Source organism: Hevea brasiliensis, chromosome 14, assembly GCF_030052815.1.
Source record: "Hevea brasiliensis isolate MT/VB/25A 57/8 chromosome 14, ASM3005281v1, whole genome shotgun sequence".
Classification (NCBI taxonomy): Eukaryota; Viridiplantae; Streptophyta; class Magnoliopsida; order Malpighiales; family Euphorbiaceae; genus Hevea; species Hevea brasiliensis.
In genome coordinates this window covers 45,328,111-45,352,791 of record NC_079506.1, presented here as the reverse complement: position 1 = coordinate 45,352,791, position 24,681 = coordinate 45,328,111, and positions in this window count along the sequence as shown.

Sequence of the window (24,681 nt, the reverse complement as noted above, 5' to 3'; positions counted from 1 at the left end):
ACAGAGAGATTCTAGTGCATGGTAACATATGATTATAGGTTCATTTAAGGTAAACCTTATTACTAATTGGGTGGCCATGGCATGCTATGCTAGGTGTTAACCATGGTCTATGAGGTTCATAAAATGATTTAGAGAAATCATTTATGGTAAGAAAGAGTTCTGATGATATTAAGAGTTGATATCATGTCTCATTGCCAATTAGTGATGAGCCTAGTAAGTCACACATATGCACAAGTTATCACCTATTTAAATATGATTTAATTAATTAATTAAAGAGTTTAATTGATTAATTAAATAGGTTTGGTTTGCAATTAAATTACAAAGTCCCTAGCATGACTTGAAACCAAAACTAGATTATTAGATATATAGTATAAGTTAAATTTATATTTAAAGTATTTAAATATGAATTTAATTAAAGAAAAATTAATTAATAGAGATTAATTAATTAATTTATATTTGATATAAATTTATTAGAAGAAGAAAAATAATTATTTTGGGTTAAGAACTCAAAATTAAGACACAGGGGCATTTTGGTCATTTCACAGTGTGACACGTGGCACCATGAGATGGTGACACATGGGATTACACATAAGCTTGCCAAATGTTTTTTTAATCATGTAAGATGACTAAAATCAAGATTAAATATAGGTTTGACACTTGGCACAATGTGATTGGGTCACTTAAACCTAGAGCTAATAAAAGGGTGACATGTGGCAAGGGTTTAATGTGTTAACCTAGCTATATAAGTGTTGTTATGAAAAGAAAAACAACCAGCAGCCACTCCTCTCCTTTGTCACGCCATTTTGAGGCTCTCCATCTATTCTTCTTCATCTCTCATCAATTCAAAGAGATTAGCCATCAATCTCTTGAATAAAAAATAGTAGAAATCGTTTCTAGTGTCCTGTTTACATCTCTAATCTCTTAAAAGGCAGAACTTGAATTTCTAATTAATAGAAAAAACTTTAGAAGCTGTTCAAGGGCTGCTATAGGTGTTCTTGGTGTGGACAAGCTAGAGGGACAACATCTGGTGTCCTGAAGACGAATCTCAAAGGCGCAGACACGCTACAGTGCATCAAGAGGTTAGTGTAATCGTTCTTGATTTAATCTAGGGTTCTAAAATTAATCTGATTAATTTTAAAATCTTAAATGGAAAATACAAATCCAAAAACATATTAAAAGGGTTTTAATATGTTGTTTATTATTGAAATCAAATAGATAAAAATAAATCTTGCATGATGCATGTGACCCTAGGTGAAAATTTTTGAATTCAATGGTATAAACTTGTGATTTTCATGCTTCCGTTCCTTCAGGAATATGCTATAAAGCCACAAGGGCATGTTATAACTGTGGTGGCACTGGTCATTTTGCTAAAGATTGTACAAGTGCACGCCATTCTGGACCACCTACTACTTTAGAGGGATTAGCCCAAGTTTCTACCCCCAGAAGTTCACCATCAGTTAACAGAGGTAGAAGCAAAGGTAGGGGTAGTACACCTGGTAGCCAGAGTACAGTAAATTAGCTAGAGCCAAGTAGCGTACTAGCCAGAGGGTACACGATACATCAGAGAGAGGAGGCTGAGACGTCAGATGTAGTAGCTGGTACTTTCTCTATCCTTGACCAAGATGCTTATGTATTGTTTGATCCTGGCTCCACACATTCGTATGCTAGTGCTAGTGTTGTCTATTCTACTACAATTTCCTGTATGAAAATGGACTTTAATGTGCTAGTAACTAGTCCATTAGGTCAGGAGGTCAGGGTAAATATAGTGTATAAGGATTGTCCTTTGGTAATTCAAGGACACACCTTCCTATCTGATTTGATTGAAATGCCCTTCCGAGATTATAATATCATCTTGGGCATGAATTGGCTAGCCAGGCATCCTGCAATGATTGACTGTAGATTGAAGATAGTCACTTTTGGTCTCCCTCAGTATGGTGATGTGGTAATACATAGGGAGAAACAGTTACTGCCATCAAACCTTATTTATGCTGCACTTGCTAGAAAAATGATTAGAAAGGGGTGTGAAGCATACTTGGCCCACATGATAAACACCCAAGTAGGAAACCCAGAATTGAAGAATATCCCTATAGTATGTGATTTTCCAGATGTGTTTCCTGAAAAATTGCTAGGGTTACCTCCGAAAAGAGAAGTACAGTTTGAAATAGAGGTTATCCTTGGTATGGACCCAATCTCTATTACACCTTATAGAATGGCACTTGCTGAGTTAAAGGAGTTGAAGGTGCAATTGCAAGAATTGCTTGATAAGGGTTTCATCTGCCTCAATGTGTCACCTTGGGGAGCGCTAGTACTATTTGTTAAAAAGAAAGATGGTACTCTCCGTCTGTGTATTGACTACAGACAGTTGAATAAGGTGACAATAAAGAATAGATATCCACTGCCTCGCATAGATAATTTGTTTGATTAGTTGAAGGATGCAGCTGTGTTTTCCAAAATTAACTTGAGATCGAGTTATTACCATTTGAGGGTGCAAGAACAAAGCATTCCTAAAACTGCCTTCAGGACTCGATATGGCCACTACGAGTTTATAGTAATGTCATTCAGGTTAACTAATGCTCCAGCTGCTCTTATGGACCTGATGAACACTATCTTCAGGCCATATTTAGATCAGTTTGTTGTGGCATTCATTAATGACATTTAAGTGTATTCAATGAGTGCAGAAGAGCATGATAGGCACCTAAGGGTTGTATTATAGACATTAAGGGAGAAACAATTGTATGCTAAGTTATCGAAGTTTGAATTTTGGCTAAAGGAAATTGCTTTCTTAGGGCACATTGTATCAACTGAAGGCATTAAGGTAGATCCCAGCAAGGTAGAAGCTATCCTTAACTGGAAGCCACCCAGAAATGTTATAAAAGTTCACAGTTTTCTGGGCTTAGCTGGTTACTACCATCATTTTGTAAAGGGGTTTTCTATGTTAGCATATCCACTGACCAAGCTGCTTCAGAAAGATGTAAAACTTCAATGGACTGATAAATGCCAGCAGAGCTTTGATGAGTTGCAGAGATGTTTGACTGAAGCTCCAATCCTGACTTTACCTACATCAGGTAAAGAATATACTGTCTACAGTGATGCCTCTCACAATGGATTAGGCTGTGTATTAATGCAAGACCGAAATATCATTGCTTATGCATCACGTTAGCTAAAACCATATGAGAGAAACTATCCTACATATAACTTGGAGCTAGCAGCCATAGTATTTGCTCTGAAGATCTGGAGACACTATTTGTATGAAGAAAAGTGTTACATCTACACAGATCACGTGAGCTTAAAGTATTTGGGCACACAAAAAGAGTTGAATTTGGGACAGAGGAGGTAGCTAGAACTAATCAAAGACTATGATTGTTTGATAGATTATCAGCCGGGGAAAGCAAATGTGGTAGTTGATGCCTTAAATCGCAAGACTATGGCTAGTTTAAGGGTTTCTCCTTTATCTATGGTGCATGAGTTGAGGGCACTGCATGTTAATCTAGAGATAGATGATGAGGGACAGATGATAGCTACATGGCATGTGAAGCTAATGTTGATTGATCAGATAAAAACAGCAGCACTAAATGATGAAAATTATGTGAAATTGATGGAAGAAGCTTAGGATGGCAAGAAACCAGACTTTTTAGTGAATGATAATGGCTTACTGTTACACCAGGACAGAGTGTGCATTCCAAATGATGTAGAATTGAGGCAAACCATTATGAAGGAAGCACATGACTCTCCTTTTACAATACACCCTGGTGGAACCAAAATGTATAGAACTGTCAAGGAGCACTATTGGTGGATGGGTATGAAGAAAGATATAGCTGAATATGTATCCAAATGCCTAACTTGTCAGCAAGTGAAGGCTGAACACCAAGTGCTAGCTGGATTGCTACAGCCACTGCCAATTCCTGAGTGGAAATGGAAGAGAATCACAATGGATTTTGTGATGGGACTTCCTAGAACACAAAAGAATCATGATACAGTATGGGTCATTGTGGATAGATTGACCAAGTCTGTGGGATAGCCCCTATCATGTGTTTGAAGAAGTCGGTCATTTGTTGAAATAAAGCATTCTGGCATTGATTAGATGGGCCAGCCAAGGCTTGTGGAGGAGCATTTTCTAGGCTTCTGTTGCCTACACTAATGGGGCTATTACTTTCTGTAGCCTCATCTGGGCTCGTTGCGAGTCGGAATCCATACCTAGTCCCTATAATAGACAAGAGAGTATATCTGCATTAGAATTGTATAAATCCTATTTGTTATAACCTATGTGACTTATTAACATTTCCTTTATCTAATTTTAAAATCTGCTAAACCTCACTCTGATACCAAAAATTATAACAACCCTCGATTCGGCAGCATGATGGCTGAACCATGAGCATTACCAACATTTTAACCCAACCTATAATGAGGACTATACCTTAATTTCATATAAACAATCCACATTTGCTAAGTAAAAATTCTTCTCACAAGTGGTTTAAGCAAAATACAATATTTACAACCAAGTCATTTATTCATATACAACTTTATCATCAAAAATTACTTATACAAATTACTCAAAGTTATTTACAAAGTAAAAAAGAAGCCAACTCTAATTAAACCCTTGACAAAATACTGCTCCTCTAATGTAGACTTTAGTAATCTACTCTTTGTGGACCCTTGACTTCAATACCTACATGAGGTAAAAACCAATCGTGCTAAACATATAGCTTAGTGGTGCATGTCTAGCTTTAGACAGCTAATTAATAGTGGTCTATAACTATACATACTATAAACATTTATTCAAGCAATTAAAATAATTTCAAATAAGTAACAATTCATAACAACTTTGCAAAAATTAGTAAAGCATTCCACTGTAACTATTTAATTGAAATTAACTGATCTTGCTCATGAAATATGCATATAGAAACATGTTATCCATTAATAGAAATATTATTTAAATTTTCAAACAATTGAAAAACTTATCTAACGTGGATGCTTGTCATTCTATTATTTTCACATTTCCATTTAATAGCCCAATTTCCTGCCTAGTATAACTTTCCTTATTCTGAACACTAGAGCTTTAATGTGACACCTTCTTTCAGATGTCGCTTTACATTTTCTTTAACCACTACAACATCTTCTTTCGGATGTCATCATACGTGTCCTTTTTACCACTGCAACACCTTCTTTCAAGTGTCGTCTCACGTGCCCTTTTTAGAATCATTACGTATATTGCAACACCAACTTTTAGATATCGTCTTTAAATGTTCATAGATATAGATTCATTCTAGCTTGTAGATCTGCTAGTTTATCTCCCTATTTGGCATGCCAAACTATCTGGTTTCTACCTTTAATCTAGGTAGAATCTTGGGCCTTAAAAGTCTTATAACATGATCTTAGATAATTCAAACATTCTTACATCCATAAAAGATTGACATTAATCATTTTAACATCATTTTTCATCATCATATAATCAATTGCATGCTCAGAATAAGGACGTAACTATGTAACATGTCATTTCATTTAAGCCAAGTAGTAATACCTTGTCACATAGCATTTAGAATCAATCATATTACTTTCCAATAAGGCAGATTTCCAAACTCATATTGCAATAATAATTAAACCTAGAGAAAGACATTTTCAAGATCAATTACTTTCATAAAACATGTCAATTTATGTCTTAACTTTCATTAAAAACTAATTTGATCCTATTTAAACACGTAGGAATTCATTTATAGCCCTTCATTTACACACTGTTCAAAAAGGAAAGTTACCATTTTAGGAAAACATACATTTGGCACCCTATTTTCAATAAATTCTTTGAGTACTTTAGAGACAGAATTAGCTTTTATGGTCTTTATACAAATGATAGCTTAAGGTCTTATCCTTCATTTAAATTAAGAATCATCTCATTCTAAGGTCTAAATCTTAAGTTATGCTCCAATTTTACATACTGTCTAGTTTTTAGATAACTAGTTTCAGCTACAGGCAGGATTCATAGTCCATGTTTGTAGGCCATTTTGACCACTTTATAGGCAAATTCACACAAAGTAGTCTTCATAAGATATCTTCCTAGATGTTTTAAGTTTTCAGCAGTTCAAGAATCACCTAATTTAGAGGCCTACATCATGAGTTATAGCTAAATTACCAACTACTATTTACATATGCAATTTGCCGAAAATTTTGGGTTTCCAGATTACCTATTCAAGTTTGCACTCAACATTCAGGTGTTTTAGACTCATAATTAGACCTATGTCTTAAGTTTTCAATGCATCTTGTAGCACCTCAATTGGAGGTGTACGGAGGGAGATATGCCATATTTACTACATAAAGGTCATAGAACTAAATTTGTTGGAATTCCTAAAATTCTAAATTTGCCATACTAATTTACACTAAAATTTCAGCCACTTTACCATTAAAATTAAGTCCAGGTCAAAACATAAAAATTGTAGTCTATGTCTTAAGAAAATTTTAGTTCAAATTGGATCTCAATTGGAGTTCTATAACTCGACTTATAGACAAAATAGTACAAGCTGCTCACTAGATTCACTAATCCCAGCAGTTCACAATTCAATGATTCATAATGTAGCAATTTTGCCAACAAGCTTAAATAAGCACTTACCTTAATTTGATTTCAGCAATTTACTCCCAATTGCAGTAACTTTTCATTAAAAATTTCAAGTCCAATTTAGTGTATAGGCCTTGGTTATCCACACCAACAATTCTGCCTCACCCTTGGTTTGCATTCAGCTTCACTTTCCCACCAATTCCTATATACAATTTCCCCAAATTATCAACATGCATTACACTCTATGTCTCATTTAACTAAATTCTAGCCAATTAACTTCACTTTCATGCAACTCCTAAGGTGAATTCCCCTTGCCAAACTTTAAGAAAATAGAACATCAATTCTCATCCTTGCAGCCGTGAGCCTCCCTTCACCCTAAGCTCAATTTTCCTTCATCATTTTCATCCAAATTTCAGCCATTTCTCAACTCAAGTTTAATGTATACAAGACTTAAGAAGAGGGTAGCATTTTTACCTGGAATTTGAAGCTCAACCTAGTTGTTTTCTTCATGAAAGTCTAGCTCTTTCCACTTGAATTTCAGCTCACTTATCTTGGATTTTTCCTTCACTTTCACTTTGATTTTATGGCTTGTTCATCAATTTCTTCAATTCCATCACAAAACAATATCTTAGATTCATGAAATGGAGTTTGCATATGCTTGCATGAAAGAAAATGGAGAAGACAAGAGAGAGAGAAAGAGGTTTTGGCTGAAGCATGAAAAAGAAGAACAATATTTTGTTAATTTAGTGCTCTTATTTATACTTTGCCATTTGTCCTCATTTCCACTTATTTTAATTAGTGATTAATTAACTTAATTAATCACACTTAATGATCTTAATTAAACTCAATTATATGCTAAGTTGAAAATTTTCAATTTTGCCCCTAAACTTTATTAACTTTGCAATGAAGTTCATAGGTGTCTTTTATAAATTTTTAATTTAACCCCTCATTTAATCTAATTTACATACCATATTCAATATTTGATAATTTTACTGAAATATACTGAATTCGGTCCGTAAACTTGGGGCATTACAAGGGAAGTCCTAGAAAAGCTCGAGCATAAACAAGAGAGCTTGGAAAAGGTCATGTAGTTGAACTTGGTGACAAAATGTGCCCATCCTTGGAATAATAAACCTGGTATTGGTTTTGGGTAATGAGGGGTTCAAGCATGAAATAAACATTGAATTTGCAATTGTTGATATTTCCTTATCATACAATGTTATCCTCGACCACCAAATCCTAAATGGTAATGGGATAGTGATCAGCATGCAATGTCTGTGTATATAGCTACACACTCTAGATGGGATAACTATCATTCGAAGAAGTCAAAAATTAGCATAGGAATGCTATAAGAAGTCAACCAAAGGTCATCACTAAGGTAACCTTACTAATCAAATTATTGGAGAAGCTCAAGAGCCAAATCTCAACCAAGCCAACTGATCTAGTATTAGAGGTTGAGCTAGAAAAGGGGAAAAAGGTTTGTCTTGTCACCACATTAGATAAGCCAAATAGAGATGCAATTATCCAGACACTGAAAGAAATGATGGCAACATTCACTTGGTGCCCAGAACATGTGACAGGAATTGACCCAGCTATAATCATCCATAACTAAGTGTGGATACTAAAGCAAAGCTGGTCCAGCAGAAGAAAAGACAATTCGCACCCAAGCGTCAGAAGGTAATAGCTAATGAGGCTAAAAAATTACTGGATGCAGGTCTAATCAAGGAGGTCAAGTACCTAACTTTGGTAGTCAATATCGCCCTAGTCAAAAAGGCAAATGGAAAATGGCAAATGGGCATTGACTATACTAATCTAAATAAATCTTGCCTAAATGATCATTACCCACTTCTAACAATAGATAAGTTGGTAGATGCAATAGCTGGACATATAGTGGTGTCGTTAGTAGAGGCAGTGTTGGGCTATCACCAAATAAGAATAGACCCAGTGGATGAGGAAAAGACAACTTTCATAATGGTCTCGAGAGTTTTCTATTACCAAGCTATACCGTTCAAACTTAAAAATGATTGAGTAACCTACCAAAGGTTAGTTAACTAGATGTTTAAGGATTTGAAAGCCAAAACCATGGAAGTGTACGTAAACAATATGATCATTAAGTCTAGGAGGCTGGAAGACCATGCCAGTAACATGGCCAAAGCATTTGACGTACTGAATAGAACTAAGATAAAGCTAAACCTGGATAAATCCACTTTTGGAGATAATGCTGGGAAGTTCCTCGAGTTTATGAACTCCGAACATGGCATAGAAGCAAACCCAAAGAAGATTCGAGCAATTATGGACATGCAACAACCAAACAGCATTAAGGAGATCCAACGGCTTAATGGACAGATCATGGCTCTCGACAGATTTGTGACTACAAAAACTGTAAGCTTGATCTTTGTCAAAGAAGAGGGAGATGAGCAAAGGCTAGTGTACTATTGTAGTTAAGTGCTGAAAGGGTCCGCACCTTACCCCTCTATAAGGTATAACATGATCCCATAGTATACCTAATGAATTATTGAACTTTACCTACTGATAACCCATTAAATATACTATAAGGAATTTTAAAACAATTCCATTTTATTTTAGAGTTTAAAGCGATGATAAAAGAGTTATTAAAGTGTCCTTAGGTTGGATATATGCCATAAATTTATTTAGAATTAATTTAGCATTTTTAAAAATTTATGAAAATTTTGCATGGTAACGGCTAAAACTATATAAAAACAGTTCTTCAACCTGTTAAAAACCAATTTATAAAAATATATCATATACAATTTGAACACAATCGACTCAAGTCATTTCTTTTCATTCATCCAATACCAAAAGAGTGTGCTCATCTCATATACAAATCAAAATAAATATTCTTATACAAATTTATAAACCCAAAAGTAATAAAATATTATTACAATTTCATTTGTACAACTGCTCATTTTGTCTTTAGATACATATGAGCAAATTTACATCAAAATGAATCTACAAAAGGGTATACCTAATATATAACCAAAACTATATTCAGTACTGCTCCACGCTGCTCACTCCGTAGCTTTTTCTTTCTCCTTACCTACAACAACATGAAATAGCCATCACTGAGCATAACACTCAGTAGTGCACAACTAGAATTTTTAATCCAGTATAAAACATACTTTGTCAATGCATAACAAAGAAATTGGAATATCCATATTATTCATAAGTCATAAAACCAATCTGACAATTTACAATCATACAAATCATATATTTCAATCACATTTTATCAAAGCATTCATAAATCAGTTGTGTTGCCAATAATCGCACAGTTCGGGTCACGACGCAAAATTTCCAATCAATGCCATGTTATACACTACGAGAAAGCAATCTACATCCTCACTAATTATTATTAATGAGGGAGGCGGCTAGCTAGCTATATGAGTACTCATCCGAACTCAACCCCAACTAGTAAACCAGGGAGGGAGGATCACATAATCAAATCAACCCCATAAAAGGAGGAGGAACGTAGTAAGGGACTGTCATGCTAACTGTGGTTTAAAAATAAATTTCAAAAGTTTCTAAATGAATAATCACAATTGCAAAACAATAATCACATTCAAATCATCATAGCAACACACAATGTAACACCCCTATTTGCATAGTCTGGTGTATTTCACTGTTCCGATAACCGGTGTTGGTCCAGATAATTAAGGGGATTAGAACCACATCTAAGACAACTAGATAAGCCCTGAACACAAATAATTAGTAATTGTTAATTAGTTAAGTATAAATAAGAAAAACAGAACATAAGAAATTAAAAGAGCCGAGAGTCACAGCGATGGGTGACCTTCGGGGGAAGTGACTGCGAGGTCAGTCTAAACTTAAATTTCGAACTGTAAAATGTGATGCCGTGGTCCTTAGGACTATTGCGAACACAGTGGAAAAGAGAAAATCACGAAAAAAGAATTTTTAAGCAGGTCAAATAATTAGGTTAGGGATCCGGAAGAAATATTGAATTATTTGCAAACTGGATCATTGGCGAGGGGCGATTTGGTCAATTCACCCCTAGAGCTGACTCCTGACGTAACTGTCCAATAAAATCAAAGAAAAGAAAATTTCATAATCGAGAATTAAATTAAAGATCTAATGGAAAAATAAATGCAAAAGAAAAAGAAAATTGAAAAAGTTTATTACATCACCTTTATGATATCATCATGATGTCAAAACTAATTTTAATTTTCCTACCTAAATTGACCAAGTCAAAAGCAATTTTAAAAGACATAAAAATAGCAAAAATTGAAAGAAATTTCATTTTTTTCCCTTTCTTCTTCTTCTTGCCGTGAACTCTTTTCTCTCTCATTTTTTTTTCTTTTCCTTCCCTCCATTAAAGCTCACTTTGAGCTTTTGTAACCCTAAATTACCACATAAATCCCTTAGAAAACTTGTAGAAATCCTCAAATTGAGCTTCAAGAAAAAGATTTGAAAGAGAACATTTGAAGAAAATTGAAGAATTAAGAAGATTGGAAAGCTCAAGTGAGGTAAGAATTTAAATTGAAATTTTTAGTTTAAAACATATGTTTTGAGTTAATTTAACTTAGATTTTAACTTAAAATTAAAAGAAAATAATTGTTGGAGGACAAGAGGAAAATTTGGCCAGCTAGGGTTTTGATGTGTATGTGCATGAATTTGATTGAATTCAAAGTGTAGGTAAGTGGGTATGAGTATGGAAGTGATGTTTGGATGCATTATAGTAGTTAAATACAACATATTGGTGAATTAGGGTTTGGCACCTAGGGTTTAGAAGAAAAAAATATGAGAATATGTTAAATGGTGTGTTGGACTTGGTTTGAGGTGAGAAATGGTCATTTGTGACCAATTGGAGTATGTTAGAAGTATTGGAACCAAATGCAAATTCGGATTGCTTAAGGTCATGCTGCAGGCAGTAGGACCAAGGTCCTTTTGAGGGATCAAAACTGAAAATTTACCAGTCCAATTGGTATGAGGCCAATTGGGAATGAAATTAGACACAAAATGGAACATTTTTCATTTAGGAATCATGCCCAGAAAGTGACCATAGCATAGTGAACAAATTGGCCAAATCCGGATTAGGCAATCTGACCTGTACAAAAATGACCAAATGAACAGTCATTCGGTCATAACTTGGGCTAGGTAGGTCTAAATGACCTGAAATTTTACCAGTGGATAGCTGAGATATAGACCTAAAACTTTTATGAAGAACACAAACCCAAATTATACCCTTAACCAAGTCATTTGACCACCCAAATTTGGTGACCTAAAACTGCTAGAACCAGTTTGGTGCCCATAAATCTGGGTTAAGTCCAATCCGGCAACCATGATTCAAATGGCTATAACTTGAGCCACAAAACTCCAAATGGAGTGATTCAAAAATGAGAATAAAATTAAGATAATAGGGAACATTTTCTATGGCGAAGGTTTTGCCAAATTCTAACAAAAAAAATGACCAATGAAACAGTGCAACATAAGACACCAAAATTGAAAATTTGTAATTTTGCCTAAAAGACTTAAAATTTGAGAAAACAACCAAAACCAATAAGTTAGGTAACCAAAATGTGGTATGTAGGTGAAATTAGAATTCCCATACCTATTAAGCATTAGAAAGTCAACAAATTGACTTAAATATTGTCATGAATAGTAACCTCAAAATACAAAATTTAAAGAATGCCAAGTTTAGCATATTAAAGCTAGGTATAAGTGAATTTGAATTTATTTTTGGATTTATGATGAGTTATGATACTGAAATACTATGAAACTGTGTGTTTCAGTTAAAAAGAACACCGAAAAAGAACCCGAGGAATCGAGTCAAGGCCAAGAGGTGACTCGCTTAAAGTTTGTGCATAACTAACTATTTTGTTACTTTTCACTTCTAAATTGATTTGAACAAGTTTATTTTATGATTTATAATTTTATTGTGTTAAGGATTTTAATTTGTTGAATGAAATAGTATAAATTAAATGTAAATTTTCTTATGCATTTAAGGATTTATTGCATGGTTTTGAGGATTGTAAATTTTAAGTTTGATGTGTTGCCAACCTTGAGCATGAATTTATGATGATTAAATATGTTGATGATTTGTAAACACTTTGTGAATAGAAATTATTTTGAATATGATTTGAAACCACAGTTGACATAGTAAAATATGTTGTGAATTCTCATTAGCTTGTCTAGTGAGATATCTCCTCCACTAGATAGGGCGAGTTCCTTCCTCTCTGGCTTGCCAGTTGGGAAAGAGTTTAAATGAGTACTCATATATACTAGCTAGTCTTTGTTCCTCCCTTTTAGCCTCGGTTATTGAGAGTGTGTGAAATGTCTTGGTGTACAACACGGGATCTATTTGAATTTTGGGTCATGGGTTCAACTGTGTGAATTGTTGGCAACGCCCTTTAAATTATGCATAGTTTGATAAATTGTGGTTGAAATAAATAATTTGTCAGTGATTCAAAATATTTTTGTATTGTTTTGAGATTTAAAAGAAATGTAGATAAATAATTACTATTTGATCAAAATGTTATTCAAATGAATAATTTGCATAAATAAAAATATTGATTTCTGAATGTTATGAATTTTGAAGAATTTAGAAATTTTAAATTTTTATTTGTTATAAATTGTCAAGCATAACTTGTATTAAACTTTAAATTATTAGTTTGTATACTACTGAGTTCACCACTCAGCGATAGCTTTGTATGCTGTCGCAGGTAAAAGGAATAATAAAGCAGCTGAGCAAGATTTCTGAAAAGACATAGTGAGACTATCTTCCAGTATATCATAGGTATACCCTTGTACTTTAGATTTTGATGTAATTCTGTAATTGTATGTATGAAATTTACTTTGAGCAGTTGTACCAACTCTTTTGTAATATATTTTTGGATTGTAATGAAATACAAATTATTAGAAGGTTATCTTGATATTTTATGTATTTATAAAGTTTTGCACTACTAAATTTTTAATGATCCCATGAATGTAAATGTTAATTTTATTACCTTAATGAGAGGTTTATGTTGATTTGTGAAATGAGATTGAATAATGGAGTTGTGATTGAGAAAAATATTGGGAGTGTCTTTATTTTCAGGTTTTGAAGAACTGTTTTCTCAAAATACAAACGACACTCTTTTGAAATTTTTGTAAAATTGGGAAGATTTTAAATATCTAAAAATTTAATTTATGTTTGGACTTTAAATAAAGGATTTTAAAATCTGTAAATATAAAAATTTTACCTACCAATTTAAAAATGAACGAAAATTGTTTTAAAATCCCTTGTAGTATATTTAATGGGTTACCAGTAGGTGAAGTACGGTAATTCATTAGGTGTACTACGGCAGTATGTTGCATCTTATGAGGAGTAGGGCGTGACACACAAATTTCTCAAACACTTCTAAAATCATTCAAAACTAGCCCACCCCGGTGCTTCAATGATATAAAAGGGCCAACGTCCGCCTTTCCACATTCACAAATTCATTTCATAAAATTAAAGTTCTCAAATGCAAGGGAAAATCATAATTCATTCATACAAATTCATTCAGATCAATTTCAAATTTTAAAACATAGAAAAAGGGCTAGTTGTGCACAAACCACAATGGATTTCCTTTCTCTTGATTTACTTGTCCTTCTCTCCCAAGGTCTCCTTTTCTACTGAAACATGCAATTAAAATGTCTCAATACTTATCCCAATTATCTCTAAAAGTTATTCAATAAATTCCTAATGAATTTCCTAAGTTGGCTAGGTAATTTCAATCAATTCTGGTTTTGGATAGTTTTGAACCTTGATTTTGCAATCCCATTTCAACCTAGTTCTAGTCATAATTTGAGAAGGTGATCTTCATGAAAGTTATTCCCCTATGTCTTAGTTTTATTTTTCTTTTTGAATCACTCAATTTGGAGTTCTAGATCTCAAGTTATGGCCAAATTACTAAACACTATTCTGGGTTTCATATCCTAAAATCCAAGATTTGTACCTTAATATTGCATTCTATATCCAGGCATCTTAAGCTCATAATTTGGCCCTGGTCCTTGAAACAATGTTTTAGGACTTTGTCTTAGGTCTCCAAATCATTTTGAATCACTTTAATTAGAGTTTTGTAAAGGAAGTTATGGCCTGATAACTATTCAGAGGTCACAGGGCCAATTAGTTAAGAAGCAGGAATTCCAGATTTAGGATTCCTAATTTATCCCAATAATTTCCCTATTTTGCCCTAAGAATTGGATTCTAGTCAAAACATGAAGTTTTTATATCTATTTCTTATGAGAATTTTGGCTTTGAAATTACTACATTTTCAGTTTTGTAGCCCAAGTTATGATAATTTTTCCAAAACTAGTCGGATAGCTGACTAACTTTGTCTAGCAATTTGATAAGGTTAGGGTCATAATTTGGCTCTATGGTCTTCATAAGAATTGTTCTCCTATGTCTTAGGTTTTCATTGGTTCATAAATCACCAAAATTGGAGTTTTCTAGATTGAGTTATGCCTAATTTACTAAATACTATTCATTTGATCATTTTTTATCAGGCCCAGAATTACAATCCGCATTCAAGGCTCATTTAGGGTAACTTATGGCCATTTTCTAGGTAGGTTGTCTTCATGAAAATTCTATCCTTATGTCTTATGTTTTATTTTCAATTGGTCTCACACCAATTAGAGTTTCGTAGCTCATCTTATTGGCATTTAAATGTGCTGGACTCAAGTGTCTAGAATTCCAGCACATTAGCACCTTACTAATTCATCACTTCCCTCACCAAAACAATGTTAATTCACATTCATTTCACACTAATTGACCATAATTCAACATTAAACACATCAATAACACTTTGTAGCACAAAAGCCCTAATTTCCCATAAACGCTAATTCTTTATCATCCCAAATTCATGCAAACTCATGCAATTTAGCATACTAATCATATATACCAATTCATATAAGCTAGTCTTCATATTTAATTCAACCAAAATATATCAAAACCTGACTTTCCCATGGCTGGCCAAAATTCCATACCCTTATATCAAGCATGATTTTCATGCTTCCTCAAGTTATTTCCCCATATTCAAACTTTTTTCAACACATACATAACTAATTAAGTTAGAGGAGTGACTTACCTCTAATGGAGCTTTTCAAATCCCCAAATTCCTTCACTATCAATTGTTCTTCTTGCTTCAAATCTTCCTATCAAGTGTCAATTTGATGTTTTCTAGTAGTTTAGTATGGGATTTATGAAAGAAATGGGAGTATTGGAGCTTGGGTTAACTTAACAATGGAAGAAAAATGAGGGAGAAGGAAAGAGAGAAGATGGCCGACCATATGGAAGAAGATGGGATTTTCTATTTTATTTTTAGTTGATTTTTGGTCTTTTTATCTTGATAATTATCCCCAAAATTAATAAATAAATCAAATTGTAAATTTTAATTGTGTAATGCTTATGTCATAATAGTAATTAAAATTTGAAAATTTCATTTCTTTCTTTTCTTTTCCATACACATTTCTATCTTTTTAATTCTTTTTTAATATTTTAATCTCATACAATTTAATAGACATTTAGGTCAAAAGTTACCTCTTGAAGTGAATTAACCAAAATGCCTCTCATCGGTTTATCATATATCTTTTTCCATAATACCGTTTAAGTCCTAAGGTCATGATTCACTTAATTGTACTTATTCCCTTTTTATTTCCATGATTTTCTAGTTTCCAATAGCTTTGGAATTAACCCTCAATTAAGGATGTTATGAGGTCCCACATGTAACACCCTCACCGTAGGTAGTCTGTACGTTCTACTGTTCTGACGACTAACATCTATGCGGATAGCTAGAATGTCTGGAACTACACTTAAATGATAGTAAGGAGATATAAAATAATGGAATAAATGATAAGAAAATACAAGAAAAATTAAGAGAAAATAAAAGAGATGAAATATAACTAGGTTAAACCAGCCGGAATCATAGCGATGGGTGACCGCACTGGGAAGTTACGACGAAGGCAATTGTCGACCCCAGGACCATGGGGAACCTTGAGAAAATATTTTCAGAACCTAATTAAAGGTCTACTAAGGTATAATTGACGTTGAAAATGTCAGAAAAAATTTAGTGAATCAGTACAGACGAAAACAAAAAATAAAGGAACCGACAAATTCGGGATTTAATCGGTAATATCGAAAAATTTGAAATACAACCCGAAGAGGGGCATTTTGGTCATTTGACACCTAGAGTTGACTTTTGACCTAAATGTCAATTAAAAATAAGTAGTATTAAATTTTGAAAACTCCATGACAAATGAAATTAAAAATAAAATGTAATTAAAGGAAAAGTGGGGGATTAAATTGAAATATTAAAACTTTGGATTATTATAATATTAAACTATGTTTAGTGGGGGTACAAATAGCTATAAGTGGACTGAATTTTCCACTAATCACTTCATCTCCTTCACTCATCCATTCATGGCCGAAATGAAGCTCCCAAAAACCACCATAGCCGAATTGCATGCAAGCTCCTATTTCACCATCTTCAAGCCATAGTTTCTTGTAAGTCCCTTCATTAAAAGTAATCCTCACACCATGGGCAATATGTAGGCAGTAAGAAGGAGAGGATTTGATGAAGTTTTGTCAAGCTCAAGTTGAGGTTAGTGCTTAATCTTCCAATTTTCTTTCATTAGATCTTGTTTTGAGCTTTGGGTGAGTTGATTTGTTAAGAAATTGAAGAAATTTGTCACACCTTACTCCTCTGTAAGGCATAACATAATCCCGTAGAATACCTAATGAACTACCGAACTTCACCTACCGATAACTCATTAAGTATCTTACAAGGGATTTTAAAATAATTTTATTACTTTCATAAGTGGTGAGCATTTTCTACTAGGTATTAAAATATTTAATTAGAGTTTGAAAACTATTTAAAATTTTTGTTCCATTTTATTTTTCTGCAAATTTTATAAAAATTTCGGCAGAGTCCCATCTATATTTTGAGAAAACAGTTCTTCAAATACCTGTAAAAAGTACTTCTAAAGATTTATCTCAACAACTTCATCATTTCAACATCCATCCCAACCAATTTCAACATTATTTCTCAATTTCCAAAATTCAACATCATCAAAATACTATGATTCAATTTTATTCAAATTAAAACAAAATATTTCCATTTATATTTCAATAAAGATAAAGCAATTTATATACATCATTATAAAGATTTACATTAAGAAAAATCCAAACAAAAATTTATTACAAGTTTTATACAACTCTATACAACTGCTTATGACCATTTTCTACATTTACATACATTACTTACATCAAAATAATTTTTACAATTAGGGTATAAAATATACCCGATAAACTTTAGATTAGGTAGCTCCTCAATCCTCAGCAGCTCACTCTGCTGCTCCTCTAGTCTCTATATCTGCGACAGCAATAACAACCATTGCTGAGTACTAGGACTCAGTGGTGCACAACATACTAAAATAACATTTATGCAGAATTTAAATCATATTTATTCAAAAATTAAACTGAAGATGAAATATAAATTCAAAACATGATTTATAAGATTTTAATCCAAACAATTTCATTGCAAAAGTCTCAAAACAAATTTCATAAAAACACATAGTTATATCATGCCATTCGAAACAAATATAATCTCAATAGCCAGAGGCTAAGGAGAAGTCACAGCACAAGGCTAGCTAGCTCAAATATATGGGAACCCATTCTTTTTCTTCTTCTACTGGCACACACCTCAACACTTCAGCTAGAGAAGGAATTAAAATTTGAAACTGATTTTCCTCACTAGTCATGCTAGTGAGGTATTCAAATATGTGGTCATGACACTGTGGTTTCAAAACTGTCTTAACAATTTACTAAACATTTATTGTCATTTCAAACACAACCAATTAATCTTTTAACAATTTACATCAAAAGAATAATAAACTTTTCAATTCAATTATGTCATAACTTCATATCTCAATTCATTCAAAACAATATACAGAAGAAAATTTACAAAAATTCTATGTTGTGCACAAACCTTATACGAGTCGCCTCTTGGCCTTGACTCGACACCTCGAGTTCTTTCCCCGTATATTTTTCAACTGAAACACACAGTTCACAGTGTTTCAGTATCATAACTTATCATAAATCCAAAAATAAATTCAAATTTACTTTTACCTAGCTTTAATATGCTAAAATTGACGTTCTTTAAAATTTGTATTTCGGGATTACTATTCACTACACTATTCAAGTCAATTTATTGACTTTCTAAGGCTTAATAGGTATGAGAATTCTAATTTCACTCACATACCACATTTTGGTTACTAAATTTGTTGGTTTTGGTTGCTTACTCAAATTTTAAGTCTTTTAGGCAAATTTGCAAATTTTCAGTTTTAGTGTCCTATGTTGCACTGTTCTATTGGTCATATTGCTGTTAGAATTTGGCTAAGTTTTCTTCATAGAAATTGTTCCTTATTGTCTTAAATTTATTCTCCTTTTTGAATCACTCCAATTGGAGTTTTGTAGATCAAGTTATAGCTATTTGAATCATGGCTGCCGGATTGGCCTAATCCAGGATTTTTGGGCAAATTCTGGGTTCTGGCTGTTTTAGGTCACCAACTTTGGTGACTAAATGACTAGGTTAAAGGCATAATTTGGGTTTGTGTTCTTTATAAAAGTTTTAGGCTTATATCTCAGCTTTCTACTGGTAAAATTTCAGGTCATTTAGACCTGCCTAGCCCAAGTTATGGCCAAATGAACTGTTCATTTGGTCATTTTTGTACAGGCCAGATTGCCTAATCCAGATTTGGCCAATTTGTTCACTATGCTATGGTCACTTTCTAGGCATGATTCCTAAATGAAAAATGTGTCATTTTATGTCTAATTTCATTTCCAATTGGTCTCACACCAATTGGGTTGGTAAATTTTCAATTTTGGTACCTGAAAGGGACCTTGGTCCTGCTGCCTGCAGTATGTCCCTAAGCAATCCAAATTTAAACCTAATTCTAACACTTCCAACATACCACAATTGGTCACATATGACCATTTTTCAGCTCCAACAAGGTCAAACACACCATTTAACTAATTCTCCAATTTTTGGCTTCCAAAACCCTAGGTCCAAACCCTAATTCACCAATTTGTTATATTTAACTAATTCAAAGCATACGAACACCACTTCACCACTCATACAAGCTTACCTACACTATTAATTCAATCAAAACACATGCATTTTCCACTCAAACCCTAGGTGGCCGAATTTTACCTTTGTTCTCCAAAGATGTTTTCATTTCATTTTAAGTATATTTCTAAGTTCATTAAGCTATATCTACAATAATTAAACTAAAAGTTTGAAGTTTGAATTACTAACCTTAAATGCAGAATTTTCTTTCTTCCTTCCCTTCAATTTTTCCTTCTTTCTTTCCCTTGAATCTTCTTTCTAGTTGTCCAAACAAATTTTAACCTTGGCAAAATAATTTTCTATGGTGAGGTTTTTGGTTCTTCAAGCTCAAAAATGAGATTCAATTGTGGTTTTTTAGTGAGGGAGAGGTGAGAGAGGGAGGACGGCAATTTGAGAAGATGAAGTCCCTTTTTGTTTTCTTTTTTTTTTTCTTTCTTTCTTTTATGAATTTATCCTTATGGAAGACCATAATTTATCCAAATTAAATTTTTAATTATAATGTTTATTGCATCATGCATGATGTCATTACTTTTCCACTTTTTCTTTTTTTTCTCCCTTTTTTTATTTATTTTTCCATTAGTTCTTTAATTTAATTCCCGATTTTGAAATTTTCTTTTCTTCGATTTTATTTGATAGTTAGGTCAGAAGTCAGCTCTAGGGGTGAATTGACCAAATATAAGGTTTGCTAGTTATTTGATATTTCTTCCAGATCCCTGACCTAATTATTTGACCGGCTTAACATTTCTTTTTCATGATTTTTCTCTTTTCCATTGTGTTCGTAATAGTCCTAAGGACAGCAGCGTTACATTTTATGGTTCAAAATTTGAGTTTAAATCGACCACGCAGTTCTTCCCGAGAATGTCACCCATCGCTGTGACTCTCGGCTCATTTAACCTCTTATGTTCTATTTTTCTTATTTATACTTAACTAATTGATAATTACTAATTATTTGTGTTTAGGGCTTATCTAGTTGTCTTAGACATAGTTCTAATCTCCTTAATTGTCCGAACTGACACCGGTCACCGGAATCGTGAAATATACCAGGCTATGCAAATAGGGGTGTTGTAATTCTCTCCCCCCCTTAAAATAAATTTCGTCTCGAAATTTTACCTAATAATCAATCTCTGAACAGCTGTGGGTGCTGTCTCTTCATGTCCTCCTCTCGTTCCCAAGTAGCCTCCTAGCTCGAATGATGGTTTCACAGCACTTTCAATAATGGGATTTGCTTGTTCCGTAGCTGCTTCACCTCATAAGCCAGAATCTCTATGGGTTCTTCCTCATATGTGAGGTCTGGATTCACTTCAATTTCTTCTACTGGTAGTACATGAGATGGGTCTGATCGATACCTCCTCAACATAGACACATGTAAGACATTATGTATCTTCTCTAACTCTAGAGGTAGTGGCAAACGATATGCCAAAGGACCCACTCTTTCCAGAACCTCATATGGCCCAATGAAACGAGGACTCAGTTTCCCTTTCCGTCGAATCTCATAATTTTCTTCCAAGGGAAAACCTTGAGGAATACTTTCTTACCCACTGTATACTTAATATCCTTCTCTTTAAATCAATATATGTAACACCCCTATGTTCGATAGTGCGTTCTACTGTTCCGGTAACAGTGTCTATCCGGATAACTAGGATGCTTGGAATTATATTTTAATATTAGTGTGGAGATATAAGGTAGTGAAATACAATAGAGGAAAATACAAGAAAAAATAAAGGAAAAATAAAAGAGAGAAAAAGGAACTAAGCTAAACGGACAAAACCGTACCGATGGGTAACCGCACCGGGAAGTTGTGGCGTGGGCCGTTGACTAACCTTGGACTGCAGGGAACCCTATAAAATATTTTTGGGACTTAAATAAACATCTATTGAAAATAAATGATATTAGAAATTTCAAAGAAAAATTAAATAATTAGTACAAAGAAAAAACGAAAAATCGAGAAACCAACAAAAAATCGGTGTTACCGAAAAAGCCAAAAAGCAGCCCGAATACGGGCATTGTGGTCAATTGACACTCCGATTTGCCTTTTGACCTAAATGTACATTAAAAATAAATGATATTAAATTTTTGAAATGCCATGAAAATTAAAATGGTGGTCCATAATTTAAATAGTGAAAGAAAAGGGGTTAAATGTGGGAATTATGGGAAATTTGATTAAACAAATATTATAAATGATTTTAGTGCTCCACTAACATTTTCAAAGTAGACCATTAAACAGATTTTGGGCAGAATATTCCATCATCTTCTTCATTTGGCAAACCAGCCGAAAATCATTTGGGAGAGAAACTCCATTGCCGTTTTGGTTGAGCTCCATGCAAACCCTTTGGAGCCATCCTTTCCCCTAAGTCCTTTCTTTAAAGTTAATTCTCACCTTGCAAGGAAGATTTTGATAGTAATTTTAAGGAGGTTTGGTGAGGTTTTGATCAAGCTTTAAAAGTAGTAAGTGAGTATTCTCCATTCTTGTTTCATTAAAATTTGAGTGGATGTTGTGGTGAGTGGTTTTATGGAAAAAGTTTTGAAGTTTGATGTTTTAATGGTAGTACTGTTAGTAATATGCCCTATAGCATATCATTTAGTATGTATATTGTACATATTTTTATTAATAAAAGGCATTTCCACTTTTCCATTTACATAATATATTTATGTGTAATAGAAAAGGTCCATTGATATTTTGTTAGAAATATTATTCTTAAGTTGTTAAGAATATGAGTGACAATATTTCTAGCACAAAGTATCATAAATAGGTTCATAATCGAGGATACTTCATAATAAGGACATGACTTATCTAGAAAGATTGTATTCATATTTGTTCCCAAGTTATTTATGAGATATAAATAAGATGGAATGGTGAGTCTCATGCCATATAACAAACATGATAGGCACTTATAAATGATAAGTAGGCCGAACCAGTGACACTTATGACAAGCACATGGAGTTTACTCTTGTCAATGTTTTGTCATAAATCATATCAGTGCATATAATCTTTAGACCTGAGATAGCACAGTTATCTTGTATATAGGTAGTTTGAGTTTGATACTGCTTTCATACTTGTACTGTGTAGGGGTACATGGGCATCTGTTAGCTCCTACTAGTTATATATGGAGGTAGGTGTTGATCAAGATGGAATCTATTCCTCTAAGTAAATAGAGATAAAATCCTATGCTCATTTAATTATTCTTGATGTTTCAAGTTCCTGGCCAGGACAGATAGATTTATTCATAAAAGAGTTTCTGATGAGAAAATCTTTTTAATCAAGAACTGGAATTAAAGAGAGCATAATATTCATAGCAAATGGAGTTTGACATAAACCATGACTCCAGCTTGAGTTGGGATTTTATAACAGAGAGATTCTAGTGCATGGTAACATATGATTATAGGTTCATTTAAGGTAAACCTTATTACTAATTGGGTGGCCATGGCATGCTATGCTAGGTGTTAACCATGGTCTATGAGGTTCATAAAATGATTTAGAGAAATCATTTATGGTAAGAAAGAGTTCTGATGATATTAAGAGTTGATATCATGTCTCATTGCCAATTAGTGATGAGCCTAGTAAGTCACACACATATACAAGTTATCACCTATTTAAATATGATTTAATTAATTAATTAAAGAGTTTAATTGATTAATTAAATGGGTTTGTTTGCAATTAAATTGCAAAGTCCCTAGCATGACTTGAAACCAAATCTAGATTATTGGATGTATAGTATAAGTTAAATTTATATTTAAAGTATTTAAATATGAATTTAATTAATGAGAAATTAATTAATAGAGATTAATTAATTAATTTATATTTGATATAAATTGATTAGAAGAAGAAAAATAATTATTTTGGGTTAAGAACTCAAAATTAAGACACGGGGGCATTTTGGTCATTTCAAAGTGTGACACGTGGCACCATGAGATTGTAACACATAGGATTACACATAAACTTGCCAAATGTTTTTTGATCATGTAAGATGATTAAAATCAAGATTAAATATAGGTGTGACACTTGGCAAAATGTGATTGGGTCACTTAAACCTAGAGCTAATCAAAGGGTGACATGTGGCAAGGGTTTAATGTGTTAACCTAGCTATATAAGTGTTGTTATGAAAAAGAAAAACAACCAACAACCACTCCTCTCCTTTGTCATGCCATTTTAAGGCTCTCCATCTATTCTTCTTCATCTTTCACCAATTCAAAGAGATTAGCAATCAATCTCTTGAATTAAGAACACTAGAAATTGTTTCTAGTGTCCTGTTTACATCTCTAATCTCTTAAAAGGCAGAACTTGAATTTCTAATTAATAGAAAAAGCTTTAGAAGCTGTTCGAGGGCTGCCATAGGTGTTCTTGGTGTGGACAAGCTAGAGGGACAACATCTGGTATCCTAAAGACAAATCTCAAAGGGGCAGACACGCTGCAGTGCATCAAGAGGTTAGTGTAATCGTTCTTAATTTAATCTAGGGTTCTAAAATTAATCTAATTAATTTTAAAATCTTAAATGGCAAATACAGATCCAAAAACATATTAAAAGAGTTTTAATATGTTGTTTATCATTGAAACCAAATAGATAAAAATAAATCTTGCATGATGCATGTGACCCTAGGTGAAAATTTTTGAATTCAATGGTATAAACTTGTGTTTTTCACGCTTCCGTTCCTTCAGGTACACCACTTTGGCAACCATGGGAACTCAGCATATTTAGTTTGTTTTTACTTGTTAATGGTAGTTTAAGATGTTGATGCAAGATTTTATGTGTATAGGAATGATTTAGACAATGTATACTAAGTGTATGTGTAATGGTGCAATTGGTTTTGAAAGCTTGAAAGCAATTTGAAGGAGATATGTTCAACGGGGTAATTCGGCAACTTTAAAGTGTGGTTAGAAATGGGTAGTTTCATGGAATGGTTTGTTGAATTATGGTGCTTATGGTGGCAGCATGTGTATGTGTATAATTGTTTGGATTTAGACATGTAAATGAGGTATGTTCATGTGGTTAAATTGTTGTAATTGGACTTTGAAAATTT